Consider the following 15,287-nt stretch of genomic DNA (forward strand, 5'->3'; position numbering starts at 1 on the left):
CATCTGCAGTCATAACATATGGGTTGTCCTGCCTCAGGCAGCCCTTCGGTCGTCCGGATTCCAAAGTTTGGGTCTGGCCTCGGCTGATGTCGCACTTTCCCCGACGTCAGAGCTTCTGGGGTATAAAGGCATCGGCCGACGCCATTTTCCTCAGTCTTTCTTGCCGCGCGGTGCCCGAAGCAGAAGCTGTTTGCAAGTGCCGGTCGGTCAGATCCAGAGATTTCAGCTACCGAAGACTTCGAAAAAAGCCAAGTACCCTGTTGGGGACTCTTTCTTGCCTCAGCCGATGTCAGACAAAGTAAGTAAGTGTTTAACTTGTGGGAAACAAATACCTCATAAGGATTTCCATTCTTACTGCCTTCCTTGCTTAGGCCCAGACCACGACGTATCAGCTTGTTTAGCCTGTGCCTCCTTCAACCGACGGACTCTTAGACGTCGGTCGGAGTTTGCAGAAGAATTTTTCGGAACCGCTTTTGCATATAAAATGCCGTCGGAGACTCCGACTAAGCATATGGCCAAAAAACGCAGGGAAAAGGACCGACACTCGCGGCCCGCGGTTTTGGCTGAAACCACGGTTAGGCCTACCGCGAGTGTCTCTGTTTCGGCTGAAACAGAGTCCTCTGTTCTTACTACGACCGAAACTATACCTCCGACAACCGAGGCCAGAGAGGCCCCGGCTGAGTCGGCTTCAGAAATCCCTACCGAAGCTAGTGCTCAAGAATTGTCCGACACCATTCCATTGGACATTTCTACACCTGCACGTGGGGCAGCTAGGCCCCCAGCTTCTATGTCTATTAAGGCCTTCTCCAGGGCTAAAGCTGCCAAACTTTCAAAAGCTTTACCCGCCAAATCTACTTCACAGAGGCCTTCCTCAAGTTCTCAGATTCTCAGTCTTCCTGAGGACCTTATATCCTTAATTAGGGGTTCCCAACCTCACCCTGACAGGGCCTCCCAACCTCCACCTGACAAAAGGCCTAGGACTGAACCCTCTGTACCTCTCTCCTCTGATTACTCCACGGATGGATCTGATTTGTCAGACCATCAGGAAGGGGCCTATTCGCCTTATGAGGATTCAGATGCAGAAGACTCTATTCCTTCGGCCTCCCCTCCTGAAGAATTTTCCTTTGGGGAGACTTTGCACTCAATGAGGGAAGACTTTCAATGGCAAGGTCAGGATTTTTCTGATTCTAGAAAAAGATTAAGGACATTTTTACATTTGCCCCAGCATAGGCCCTTAGCCATACCACCAGTGCTAACTGTAATTGATGATGTGTATAATGATGTCAGTTCTGCACCTGATTCTCTTCCCCCGGCCCCTGCCAAACCTGACAGATATTACAGGGTCCCGGATTCTCACTTCCACCTGTATAAAGCCCATGCTGCAGACCCAGAAACTATTTCTCAGGGCCCAAAAGGTGTTGCAGCTGCCACTGCCAAAAATCCCCTACCCTCTGAAAGAGAGTCTAGAGCATTAGAGAGATGGGGTAAGAAGGTTTATACATCTGCTACTCTTTCTGCCAGGGCTTTAAACTGTCAATTCCATATGATACAGTACCAAGAATATTTGTTAGATCAGCTGAATAAAAAGCTTTCTTCTCCTGAACCTTTAGACCGTAAATCCCTTCAGGATTTGGTACACAACTCTCAGCAGGTCAGTAATCATTTCTTAAAATGTGGCTATGATGCACTGGAGGCTTCATTTAGATCAGCTATGACTGGGGCAGTAATTCGTAGGCATGCCTGGCTAAAAGAGCAATCCTTGCCAGACCATGTCAAGGCTAAACTCCTAGATGCTCCAATGGAGAAACAAAGTTTATTTGGCTCCCCTGCACAGGAGATTTTAAAGAAAGTGGAAGAAAAAGCAAAATCTGTGCAAACAGTAAAGGAATTTCTGCAGGTCCAACCTCCGAGGTTCAGCAGAAACTGGCCTTCAAAGAATTGGTCCTTTTCAGACACCTCCAGAGCACAGAGAGGCAGGAATAGACGCCCTAGAGGCAGAGTTCAATCAAAGGGTGCCTACAGGGGCCGTCAGTGGCAGCCTGCCAACCAGAGGAGTAGTGCCACAGCTGCAACTACAACCACTACCACAGGACAGACACAATGACTTGACTCTGATTCCGCCTACCAGGGAACAACTGGAAGCTCCCTTGGGCGGAAAGCTGGCTTTATTCTCAAAAAACTGGCATTGCATTACAAAGGACACACGGACATTGCAAACAATAGACAAAGGATACAGGTTTCATTTCCACACTTTACCAAAAAGGAGCGGAATGCCAAACCTTCCACCAAACCAGAAGCCAGAGGCTTTAAGACAAATCAACAATTTACTTCAGATGAAAGCGATAGAAAGGGTACCATCTATGGAACAAGGCCAAGGATTTTACTCCAGACTATTCCTTGTACCAAGAAAAGAAAACCAATGGAGGCCTATTCTCGACTTGTCCGCACTGAACACATATCTCATTGTGCCAAAATTCAAAATGCTGACCATACAGCAACTTCTTCCCATGTTGGGCAAGGAGTCTTGGCTGGTGACTCTAGATCTCAAGGAGGCATACCTGCACGTCCCTATCCGACCAGATTGCAGAAGACACCTCAGATTTCTTGCAGGATCAGAGCATTATCAATTCTCAGCATTACCCTTTGGCTTATCTACTGCGCCCAGAGTATTCACAAAATGCCTGGCATCAGTAATTGCACATTGCAGACTTCAGGGAATTCAAATCTACCCATACCTGGACGACTGCCTAATATAAGCGGACAACAAGACAAATTTGATAAAGGATTTGGCCTATGTCATACACCTGTTACAGGCCTTGGGAGATACACAGTCAACATCCAAAAGTCAAGACTAGTGCCATCCCAAAGGATAACCTTTTTGGGTGCGGATCTGGACACTAACTCAGATGGCTTTTCTCACAGAAGAAAAACAAAAACAACTTCCAGATTACTTCATGACTTTGACAAGACAAGCTCAGCTTACTGCAAGGTAAGTCCTGCAGGCCCTGGGTTACATGGCATCCTGCATAATCTTGATCCCGCATGCCAGGCTGCATATGAGGAAATTACAATGGTACCTAAGGAATGTATGGTCTCAACACAGGCACAGTCTAGAAACCATGATACCAATCATTCCATGCCTTCAAAAGGAATTCCTGTGGTGGGCTCAGGCCTGCCAGTCCAACAGAGGGTTGCCTTTCAACAAACCAAAACCAAGGCAGACCATCACCACAGACGCCTCAGACCTAGGATGGGGAGCACACATGGAGGACAAATGTATCCAAGGCCTATGGTCTCAAGGCCAGCTAAACTTGCACATAAACCAAAAGGAGATGCTGGCAGTGAAGCATGCAATCGAGGCATTCAAACCATTCCTCCAGCAAGGACATCTGCTGATAAGGACAGACAACACCACGGTCATGTGGTACATAAACAAACAGGGAGGCACGCATTCCTGCCCTCTATGCCGGATGGCAATGGACCTGTGGAACCTAGGCCTGAATCTCAATATCCAGCTGCAGGCCAAATTCGTACCAGGAAAAGAGAATTCACTAGCAGACAGCTTAAGCAGAACTACCACGGATGCTCATGAATGGATGCTGCATCCAGACATCTTCAAGCTCATAACAAAGAAATGGGGAATGCCAGAGATAGATCTGTTCGCCTCCCCACTCAACCACCAACTGAAGAAATTCTGCTCAAGGACATACCACCCACAAGCCTGGAGGGTGGACTCTCTCTCTTTCAGCTGGAATGCCCTAACAGTGTATGCATTTCCACCTCTCCCATTGATGTACAAGGTTCTACTGAAGATCAGGGAGGAACAGCCAAAGGTGATACTAATAGCTCCGGACTGGCCAAGACAGCACTGGTATCCGCTACTGAGAAGCATGTCTCAGGCGAACTCATGGCCTCTACCCCTATGGCCTCTTCTAACTCAGAACAGTTTCAAGACCCTGCATCCAAACTTGAAAACACTGCAACTAACTGCCTGGAAAATTGCTTAAAACCAAACCAAACTGTCTTATCTCAGAGGGTCAAGGACATTATCCTGGAGGCTCGCAGACCCTCCACAAGGAAGACATACTCAGCTAAATGGAAGAGATTCCTCATTTGGAGCACATCAAAGGGCACAGATGTCACAGTGGCAAACCTAGCACACATCCTAGAATACTTAGCAGAATTGTTCCACAATGGCCTGTCTTACTCTTCCATTAAGATTCATGCTTCAGCAATTCCAGCAGAATACAATATGGATCCTCCTATCTTCTCTCACCCTCTTCACAGACAATTTTTGAGAGGGATCAAAAATGTTAAACCTCCAAGGAAGACCCCCTCTGCCTGCATGGGATCTCAATTTTGTGCTGGAAAAATTAACACTACCTCCTTTTGAACCAGCAGCATCAGCAGACTTACAGTTTTTATCTTGGAAAACTGCTTTCCTTCTGGCAATCACTTCAGCAAGAAGAGTATCCGAGTTACAGGCATTAATGGCAGTGCAGCCTTTCCTTATTTTTCACCAGGTTAGAGTGTCTCTGAGAACCAATCCTACTTTCATGCCAAAGGTGGTATCCAGGGTATCCTTGAACCAAGCTATTCATTTGCCTACGTTCTTCCCTAACCCACAGGACAAAGGAGAAAAACTTTTGCACACCTTGGATATACACAGACAACTACGCTACTATCTGGACCGAACTAAAACCAGCAGGAAAACTGACCAACTTTTTGTAGCATATGCAACTGGGGCGCAAGGAAAAGCAATTTCCAAACAGACAATTTCTAAATGGATAGGAAATTGCATTCGCTTTTGCTACTCTTTTCATGGAAAGACAGCTCCTGAAAATATCAGGCCTCATTCCACAAGGGCCACAGCCACCACTACAACTTTCCTACGAGGGGTGGCTACCAAGGACATTTTAGAAGCTGCTACTTGGAGCTCCGTGCATACATTTGCCAAGCATTACAATCTACCTTTATACTCCAGATCCCGAGCAGGCTTTGCAACTGCAGTTCTACAGGGGATCTTAACTACACCATCCTTATCTTAGTACCTCCTCCCCCAGTTTGGCTATGGTATTCTACCCATATGTTATGACTGCAGATGCATCCTTGAAGGACGTAGTACAGTTTTGTACCTACCATAAATGTAGATGTCCGATAGGTATGCATCTGCAGTCAGGATTACCCACCCTCCTTCCCCTCTGTGGTATTCCTAGGGTGCTTACCCCTCTTTCAGCTAGCTGGGGGAATATATTATGGTGTATTTGTTTGTTGGTATATATGTATATATATATATTTTGCTACTGTTTGGAACATTCAACATTTATCCAAATTTAGCCTTCCTAGAGGGCACCTGGCATCTGGGGCAAGAAACACTGAGGAAAATGGCGTCGGCTGATGCCTTTATACCCCAGAAGCTCTGACGTCGGGGAAAGTGCGACATCAGCCGAGGCCAGACCCAGACTTTGGAATCCGGCCGACCGAAGGGCTGCCTGAGGCAGGACAACCCATATGTTATGACTGCAGATGCATACCTATCGGACATCTACATTTATGGTAGGTACAAAACTGTACTTTATGGTAAGTTCATAATTGCTGTTTTTAACAGTTACACAACCTTGGTCTCTAAGTTGCCAGCTTCCTTTGGAATGTCAAAGATCCACAAGAGTTTAAAACCCTCCATTTAGACCTTTTGTTTTTGCCAAAGGCTTAAAAGGAGAGTCCCCAGCTGCTACAGTGGAACAAGTAAAGCCAGTACTGAGAAGGATTAAGCACTTGGTTAAAGTCGCTCTTGTTTATGCAGACAGGTTGAGACATTTGAGTAAACTGACACCATCTTGGTTATCTTACATGTAGTGTCTGCAGAGACGGTCGTACTGAAAAAAGAAGATATAGAAGTTAAGAAATTTTCTGAACAAACACGAAGATGAATTTGTGATGTAGATTGTTTTCTATTAGATTTAGTTTTGACAATTTATTTTCATATTTAAGGAGCAATATTACCAGCAGACTTTGAGTATCCATGGATTGAGTGATTGATCCCACTTAGGCTTTAATATTTTAAAGGCAGCATGGGAAAAAAGTATTTTCATAAATTCATAGGTTGGTACTAGGCTATCTGCCCTAGGGCCTATACAAGTCTAGCCATAACAATTCCTTGGCTATTTCTTCCCACAATATTTACTTCCCTGGACCCCTGTCTAGCAGGGCGACTGACATGATCCCTGGGGTGAATTTCCTATCTCCCATCCAATCGTCAGTGTTCCTTTTGAAGAGCGCCAAAGAGGTGCTTTGCTTGACATGTATGGGCAGTCTGTTCCAGAGTCTAGGGAGTCTGCGGGTCAGGAACCTATCCCTCCAGCATGTTTTGTTAATTGTGATGACAAGATTTAGATCCCTGGAGCGTGTGGCTCTGAAGGATTGGGATTTCAGGTGTAGCATGTCCAACAGCTCTGGGTTTGACATGGCCTTGTATGTTAAGCAGATATCGTCTGAGTAGACGATATGTGACAGAGTATAGCTGGAGGTATTTTTAGACCGTCAGCACAGGGCATCTGCTTTAGGCCTGTGACTCCTTTCCAGTTGTTGCAGATGTCTTGAGAGGTACATAGCAAGTGGGGTGTTGTATTCTATAATGGGTCTAATGACGGATGAATACAGTGGGACAATGACCTCCTTTTCTTCTAGATGAAAAGCCATTAGTGATGAGGTGTGCCACATAGAAGGCTTTCCTGACTGTTGTGGCGATGTGGTTATCGAAGGTGGGACCACTATCCACCTGTGTCCCCAAGTCTCTTATCACACTTTCGGTGTTTAGTTTACTGCCACCTATGTGGTAATTCACGGGTACATGTTTTTTCCCAAAGGGGATAACTATACATTTCTTGGCATTGAGCTTGAGCCCATGGCTCTGGCACCAAGCATCGGTTTCTGTAAGGCCCTTTTCTAGAATATCCACATCATTTGGGGATTCAGTAATGGCTCCCAGTTTGAAATCTTCTGCAAACTTTGTTAGCCAGAGTACCTTGGTGTTGGCCTGTACTTCAGAGAAGTAGATGCCAAACAAGAGCAGTCCCAGGACTGAACCCTGAGGTAGTCCACTTGTCTAGAGCTGGGTTTGGAGTCTACTTTTACAGTGTGGGTTCCACCAGTAATCCAGTTGGCAACCCATTGAGTGACGTAGGGATTAATGCCCAGCTTAGTAAGTTTATCTATAATTCCAGAGTGGGGATGTGTCGAAGTCCTTGACGAGGTCCAGATAGGCTGTGTGGACCACCTTACCCTTGTCCAAAGCTCTGGAGACTGATTTGAAGAAGTCAGTCAGGTTCAGGAGACCAGATCGGCCCTTCACGAACCCAAACTGGGTGGGGCCCAGTGTTTGAAGGTAGGCCAGTGTCTTTGTTTATAAGTTCCATAATAATACGTCCCATGGCCTTGTAGATATTCACAGTGTTTCACTGCTGCAGTCATTACACTTGGGTTATCCTGCCGTCAGGCGGGCCCGCAGTCGGCCTGAGTTCCAAAGTCTTGGTCCGGTGTCGGTTGCTGTCGCCTCTTCCCTGACGTCAGTGTGCCAGGGGTATATAAGAAGCAGCCGATGCCATTTTCTTCAGTCTTTCTTGCTGCGTGGTGCCCGAAGCAAAAGCAGTTCGCAAGTGCCAGTCGGCCGACTCCTGAGATTTCAAATTCGATTTCAGAACCGAAGTCTTCAATAAAGCCAAGTACCCCGTTGGGGAAACTTTCTTGCCTCAGACCGATGTCAGTAAAAGTTAATAATTGTATTTCTTGTGGGAAGCAAATACCTCATAAGGATTTTCATTCTTACTGCATTGCATGCCTAGGCCCAGATCATGACGTCACTAGTTGTCGATTTTGTGCTAGATTTAACAAACGCACTATTAAACGTTGGTTTGATTTTGCTCGCCATTACTTTGGCTGAAGGTTTAATTATACAATGCCGTCGGAACAACCGACCGGAATGCACAAAAAACGCAAAGATAAAGATCAGGAAAGGCATCTGAGGCCCAAAACTGATGACAAAGCCTCTTCTAGGCTAGTTGCCGGTTTTCGGTGAGGTGCTTTCGCAGCCCCTGACAGCCGCTACCGACTCCCACGTGGAGATACCTAGGCCTCTGGATACTCAAGGTGTTGGCCCATCAGAGATTAACCCTTCGGATGGGTCCGGAGCCGCTGAGCAGGCATCGGCTTCTTTGGGTGTTTTCAGGCCTACTCAACTTACCATTGCAACTACAGCCAAGACTAAGCCTACATTAAAGACAAATAAGCAAGTACAGCATTCACCTGGACAGGCCTCCATGCCTAAAAAACAGGTGCTCAAGATGGCCGAAGTCTTGATAACTCTGATCAGGGGTTCCCATCCCCCTCCTGATAAAAGGCCTAGGCAGGGTACAGACTATGATTCCTCTGACCAGGTTTCAATATATTCTGATTCCTCTTCAGACCAGGGATATTCTTTACCCCCCTATAAGGATTCTGATGCTGAAGAATCTATTCCTTCAGCCTCTCCTCCTGAGGATTATTCTTTTGGGGAAACTTTACATACCATGAGGGAGCATTTCCATTGGGTGGGGCAGGATTACTCAGAATCCACGAAAAAGCTCAGAGACTTTCTTTTATTGCCTCATCAGAGGCCCCTTGCTATTCCGCCAGTGTTGGACATTGTGGATGATGTGTTCTCTGAATCTAGTTTAAATCCTGATTCTTTACACACAGCTCCAGTCAAGCCAGACAGGTACTACAGAATCCCTGACTCTCACAAATTTCTTTATAAAAACCCTGTTGCTGACCCAGAAACTATTTCCCAGGGTCCCAAAGGGTTAAGGCTTCCACGGCTAAGAATCCAGTTCCCTCGGATAGGGACTCTAGAGCATGAGACAGATGGGGAAAGAAAGTTTACACCTCTGCAACGTTAGCAGTGAGGGCTCTAAATTGCCAGTTTCACATGCTTAAATATCAACAATACTTACTGTCTCAATTAAAACAGAAAATGAGTACCAATGCAGAACAACCTGACTATAAGGAAATGCAGGATTTATTGCATGCAGCTGAACAAGTGGGAAATCATACTTTGCAATGTGAATTTGATTCATTAGAAGCTTCTTGTAGAGCAGCAGTTACAGGATCTGTGATTTGAAGGCATGCTTGGCTAAAAGAACAAAGTTTACCAGATCACGTTAAGGCAAAATTATTGGATGCTCCTTTGCAGCAAGATAATTTATTTGGTATTAAGGCAGAAGAAGTATTAAAGAAAATGGAGGATAAGGCAAAATCTATGCAAACTGTGAAGGATTTCTTACAGGTACAGCCACCACAATTTAGCAGAAATTGGCCTACAAAAGAATTGGTCCTTTCCAGTGTCCGACAGGCCACAAAGAGGCAGATACAGATGCCCAAGAGGCAGATCTCAGCCACAAGGCTCTTACAGACCACGACAGTGGGGTGCTTCAAACCCAAAAGGGGGTGAGGACAAGTCACAACCTTACAGGAAACAGTCCCAAAGACTTCCCCCTTCCAATGCCAAACTCTTCCCTTTTGGCAGCTCCCTTAGGGGGGAAACTAGCACTTTTTTCTCAAAACTGGCAGGCAATCACCCAAGACAAATGGGTGCTGAATATTGTGTCTTGAGGTTACAGGTTCCACTTTCACACTTTTCCAAGGCTAAAAGGAATGCCAGACCTGCCACAAATTCAATGGGCAGAGGCACAAAAACAAATTACAGCTCTCATGGACATGAGAGCTATTCAAAAAGTGCCACAGCAGGAAAAGAGCAAGGATTTTACTCAAGACTCTTCCTGGTACCCAGAAAGGACAAAGCCTGGAGACCCATTCTGGACCTTTTCACTCTAAATACTTACCTGGATGTTCCAAAATTCAAAATGCTGACACTACAACAGCTCCTTCACATGTTTGGCAAGAAAGCTTGGCTTGTTACTTTGGACCTCAGAGGCATACCTGCATGTCTCTAGCAGACAAAATTGCAGAAGATACCTCAGATTCATAGCTGGTTCAATGCACTACCAATTCTCTGCACTGCCCTTTGGCTTATCTACTGCGCCCAGGGTCTTTTCCAAGTACCTAGCACCAGTAATTGCATTTTGCAGACAAAAAGGAATTCAAATATATCCATATCTGGATGACTGCCTGATTCAGGCAGAGAGCAAGGACGTTCTTCTACAGCATCTGATGTTCGTAAAAAGATTAAGTTACCTAGGGTACACAGTAAATGAAAAGTAATCAAAACTAGTGCCCTCACAAGAGATTGTGGCATTGCACGAAGTATCGGAGACCATCCATGTGCAACTAACAGTGGGCAAGACTGCTTTTCAGTTTATAGCATCCTACAGACCACCCTCTCAGTCAGGAATCCCACTCTGCTTTCCTGAAAACATTGGAGAACATTAATATCTGTCCGAACACCATTATATTGGGCGACTTCAACTACCCAAACATGGACTGGGAGCACTACTCAAGCCCCAGCACCTTAGCCCAAAGGTTCCTGGAAATTATAAACTCAAATGCTATGGAACAACTAGTCACCACTCCCACAAGAGGGGACAACATACTAGACCTGATCATTACCAACATGGGGACTCTATGCTCCACACCAGAAGTATATCCCTCATTGGTAAGATCAGACCATAAATTAATTTCACTGGATGTCCACATCCCGACCCCACCCCCAGCCCAGAAAAAGACAGTGAAAAACTTCTCAAAAGCGAACTTCTCACTTCTCAAAACCGAAGTGGAATCCTTCAAGGCCCCAGGGCCAGTGGAAACTACGGCCCAAACTGCAGAATCCTATATAAACGCATTCTACTGACATCTCCAGGAATGCATGGATCATGCTATCCCAAACAAAACCTTGACCCAATCATCCAAAGGCAGGTGTCCAGTCTGGTGGACCCCTTCCATAAATAAACTGTACAACAGAAGGAGGAAGCTACTACATGATAGAGCAAAATCCCTAATAGGGAAGGCATCTCTGATCAGTACTAGCAAAAAATTACGATCCCTCATAAAATCCTTCAAGGCCAGCTTCGAGAGAAAAATTGCACAGGACACCAAAAACAATCATAAGGCTTTTTTCAGTTATGTTAGAAACCTGGGATGCAACTCCCAGACTTGATCTGAGTTGATCTAAACGACAAAAAATACACTGAACCCACAGACATCGCCAATATCCTGGCAGACAGGTTCAGTGCAAACTCCCCCCCCAAAGAGCAAGTATCTATCCCGGCAGAGGGCTGCCTCCCAAACATCTCTGATGCTCAGGTGAAGGCTGCCCTCTCCAAAGCAAAAAAACACTGCTTCCATGGGACCAGATGGCGTCCCAGGTTGCGTCCTACATGAACTCCAAGAGGAACTAATCCCTCAAATAAAACAGCTATACAATCTCAGCCTCACTACAGGATATGTGCCCACAGAATGGCATACAGCAACAGTGGTCCCACTCCACAAAGGTGGAGCCTCTACGGACCCTGGAAACTATCGCCTCATAAGCCTGACTAGCTTAGTCTGCAAGGCTATGAAGAGGATCATCATGGAGCTCATAAACAAAGACATTGGGGACCTACAGACACTGGATCCTACCCAGTTCGGCTTTGTCAAGGGCAGATCCTGCCTTTTGAACCTGGTCGACTTCTTTGAAACAGTCACCAAAGCCATAGATGAAGGGAAGGTAGTCCACACAGCCTATCTGGACCTTGCAAAGGCATTTGACACAATACCCCACTCTGGCATCATAGATAAGCTATACAGCTTAAATATAAACCAATGTGTCACAAGATGGGTCGCAAACTGGCTCCAAAGACAGAACCCACAGAGTGAGAGTTGCTGGAGCCATGTCCGACTCAAAACCGGTCACAAGTGGCGTCCCACAGGGTTCTGTCCTGGGACCACTCTTGTTCGGTATATACTTTTCCGAGGTACAGGCAAACATGGGAGGACAATGGCTCACCAAGTTTGCAGACGACTGCAAACTGGGTGCCATAATCCTCTCCAGCTGACACAAACATCCTTCAAAAAGGTCTCAGAGACAGATAACTGGTGCCAGCGCCATGGTTTAAAGCTAAATGCCAAAAAATGTATAGTCATACCCTTTGGCAAAAACAATGTGCCCACAAATTACCACATAGGCGGAAACCCATTAAGTATAGAGAAAGTTATTAGGGACCTGGGGACCCAAGTTGATAGCAATCTCTCCTTTGAAAACCACATTGCCAAAGTGGTTAGAAAGACCTTCTACATAGCCCACCTCATCACGAAGGGTTTCACATCTAGATCAAGAGAGGTAATCGTGTCCCTTTATTTATCCCTCATCAGGCCCATCATAGAATACAATGCCCCTTTTGGGATGTACCTTACCCGACACCTGCAGCAATTAGACCCCAAAAGTATCTCACCAAGAGGATCAAGGGTCTCAAACAGATGCCATATGCTGCTCTGTTAAAAAAAACTCCAGCTCTACTCAGTTGCATACCGCCTACTTCGAGGCGATCTATGCCAGACATACAAAGCTATGTCAAATCCAGAATTAATGGACATGCTCCACCTCAGTAAATCTAAATCCCTTAGAGCCACACTGAGGGACTTGAACCTCAGCACAGAAATAAATAGAACTTGCTGGAGGGACAGGTTCATAACCCAGAGGCTCCCTTCGCTCTGGAATAGAATTCCAGTTCATGTGAGGCAGAGCACCTCACTGAATCTCTTCAAGAAGAATCTCGATAGGTGGATGGGGGATCGTAGGTTTGCCCCAGGGATTACTCCCGTGTCACTATTAGACAGAGGCACAGTAAACTAAACCTTATAAAGGGCACAGTATACTCAAATCAAGGGGTGGCGTAAGCCGTACAGAATCGGGCTAGGCTTATAATTGCCCCAGGGCAGATAGCCTAGTATGGACTTATGAACCTATAATATTCCTGGGTGCCAGCTTAAATACAGTGGCCCAGATGGCTTATCTCACGCCAGACAAACAAGGACAACTGACTCAGTATTTTCAGTTGATGGCAACAAAGTCCCAACTCCCTGCAAGAAAAATTCTGCAGGCCTTGGGATTCATGGCATCCTGCATATTACTAATTCCACATTCAGGACTGCATATGAGGAAATTACAGTGGTACCTAAAAAGTGTTTGGTCTCAACATTCTCACAACTTGGAGACAGTAATACCACTAATTCCCTGCCTACAACAGGAGTTTCGATGGTGGGCACAGGCATGTCACCTCAACAAGGGTCAGCCTTTCACTCTTCCTACAGCCAGGCAGACTTTAACAACAGATGCCTCAGATTACGCCTGGGGAGCACACATGGCAGGAAAATGTATTCGGGGCAAATGGACCACAGACCAAGTGCATCTTCACATCAATCAAAAAGAGATGTTGGCTGTACAAAATGCCCTTACAGCTTTCAAGGATCTTCTTCATCCAGGACAATTGCTTTTAAAGACGGACAACACCCACTTTAATGTGGTACACAAATAAACAAGGGGGCACTCATTCTTACCCCCTATGCAGACAAGCCATGACCTTGTGGAACACATTTCTAACCTATCAAGTTCATCTGCAAGCGCAATTCCTGCCAGGAAAGAAAAACACTCTGGCAGACTACTTAAGCAGAAACATCATGGATCCTCACAAGTGGAAATTAAATCCACAAGTCTTCAGCATGATAATGCAAAAATGGGGGTGCCCGGATATAGATCTTTTTGCCTCACCACTGAATTACCAACTACAAAAATTCTGCACAAGGACTTATCACACACAAGCATGGAAAGTGGATTCTCTTACGTTCAGCTGGAAAAGCCTAAATGTTTATGCCTTCCCACCTCTGCCTCTCCTTACAAAGGTACTCCTAAAAGCCAGACAAGAAAAAACACAGATGATTCTGATTGCTCCAGACTGGCCACGCCAGCATTGGTACCCAATCTTAAAGAACTTAGCTCAAGGCCTACCTTGGATTTTGCCTCAAATTCCACACCTTCTGACTCAGCAAAACAATCCGATACTGCACAGTCAGCTCAAAATCTTAAATCTGGCTGCATGGCAGATTCATTAGCCAAACAGACAACTTCTCTCTCTAAAGCCATTATGGATGTCATTTTGGAGGCCAGGAAGCCTAGCACCAGGAAATCTTATTCAGAAAAGTGGAAGAGATTATGTGCCTGGAACCAGGCTCAAAACCTTGATCCTGTGGTCCCCAACATTCCTCAGATAATACAATACTTGAATGAGATGCTGGACAAAGGATTATCCTTCTCATCCATTAAGATTCATGCTTCTACCATCTCTGCTCATTACAACACAGATCCTCCTATTTTCTCTCACCCATTGCTAAAGCAGTACCTCAGAGGGGCTAAAAACATAAGACCACCCTGGAGAGCACCAACACCAACTTGGGGCCTCAATTTCGTTTTGGAAAAGCTCACTTTGCCTCCTTTTGAACCAGCCAATTCAGCAGAGTTAAAATATATATCATGGAAAACTGCTCTGCTTCTGGCAATAACCTCAGCACGAAGAGTCTCAGAACTGCAGGCACTAATGGCAGTGGAGCCTTTTATCATTTTCCACCAAGACAGTGTTTCTTTAAGAACAGACCCTACCTTTATGCCTAAGGTGGTATCCAGTGTGGCTCTTAACCAAACTATTCACTTGCCAACATTTTATCCAAATCCCCAGAATTAAAGGGGAGAAACTTCTACATTCCTTGGACATACACAGGCAATTGCGCTTCTACTTGGACAAAACAAAAGCTTTCAGAAAATCTGAACAATTGTTTGTATCATATGCTGCAGGATCACAGGGAAAGGCTATTTCAAAGCAGACCATTTCAAAGTGGTTAGGACACTGTATCAGGTTCTGCTACACACAACATGGGAAACCTGTACCTAGTAATATTAGACCACATTCCACCAGGGCAACTGCCACTTCTACTGCCTACCTTAGAGGAGTACCTACCGAAGATATCTTGGAAGCTGCAACTTGGAGTTCAGTGCACACCTTTACCAAGCATTACCATTTGCCTCTTTATTCTAGATCCAGAGCTGGCTTTGCCACTGCAGTGCTGAAAGGGCCTCATAGCCACACCAAATCCTCTATAGAGCCAGCCACCGAAACTCTGCTTTGGGATTCTACCCAAGTGTAATGACTGCAGCAGTGAATCACAACACAGAACGTAGTACAGTTTTGCACCTACCATAAATGTAGATGTTCGAGTGTCTTCACTGCTGCAGTCCAGGTTACCCACCTGCCAACCCCTCTTTCTTA

At 45.6% G+C, this 15,287-nt stretch overlaps 1 protein-coding gene across 2 annotated transcripts in view; it reads left to right on the top strand.

Moving 5' to 3' along the window:
• The window catches only part of WIPF2 (WAS/WASL interacting protein family member 2), a 950,999-nt gene that overhangs the window by 371,313 nt on the left and 564,399 nt on the right, over positions 1-15,287 (top strand). The window lies entirely within an intron of this gene.

The sequence above is a fragment of the Protopterus annectens genome, chromosome 13.part0, assembly GCF_019279795.1.
Source record: "Protopterus annectens isolate FY-2018-M chromosome 13.part0, PAN1.0, whole genome shotgun sequence".
NCBI classification, from domain to species: domain Eukaryota; kingdom Metazoa; phylum Chordata; order Ceratodontiformes; family Protopteridae; genus Protopterus; species Protopterus annectens.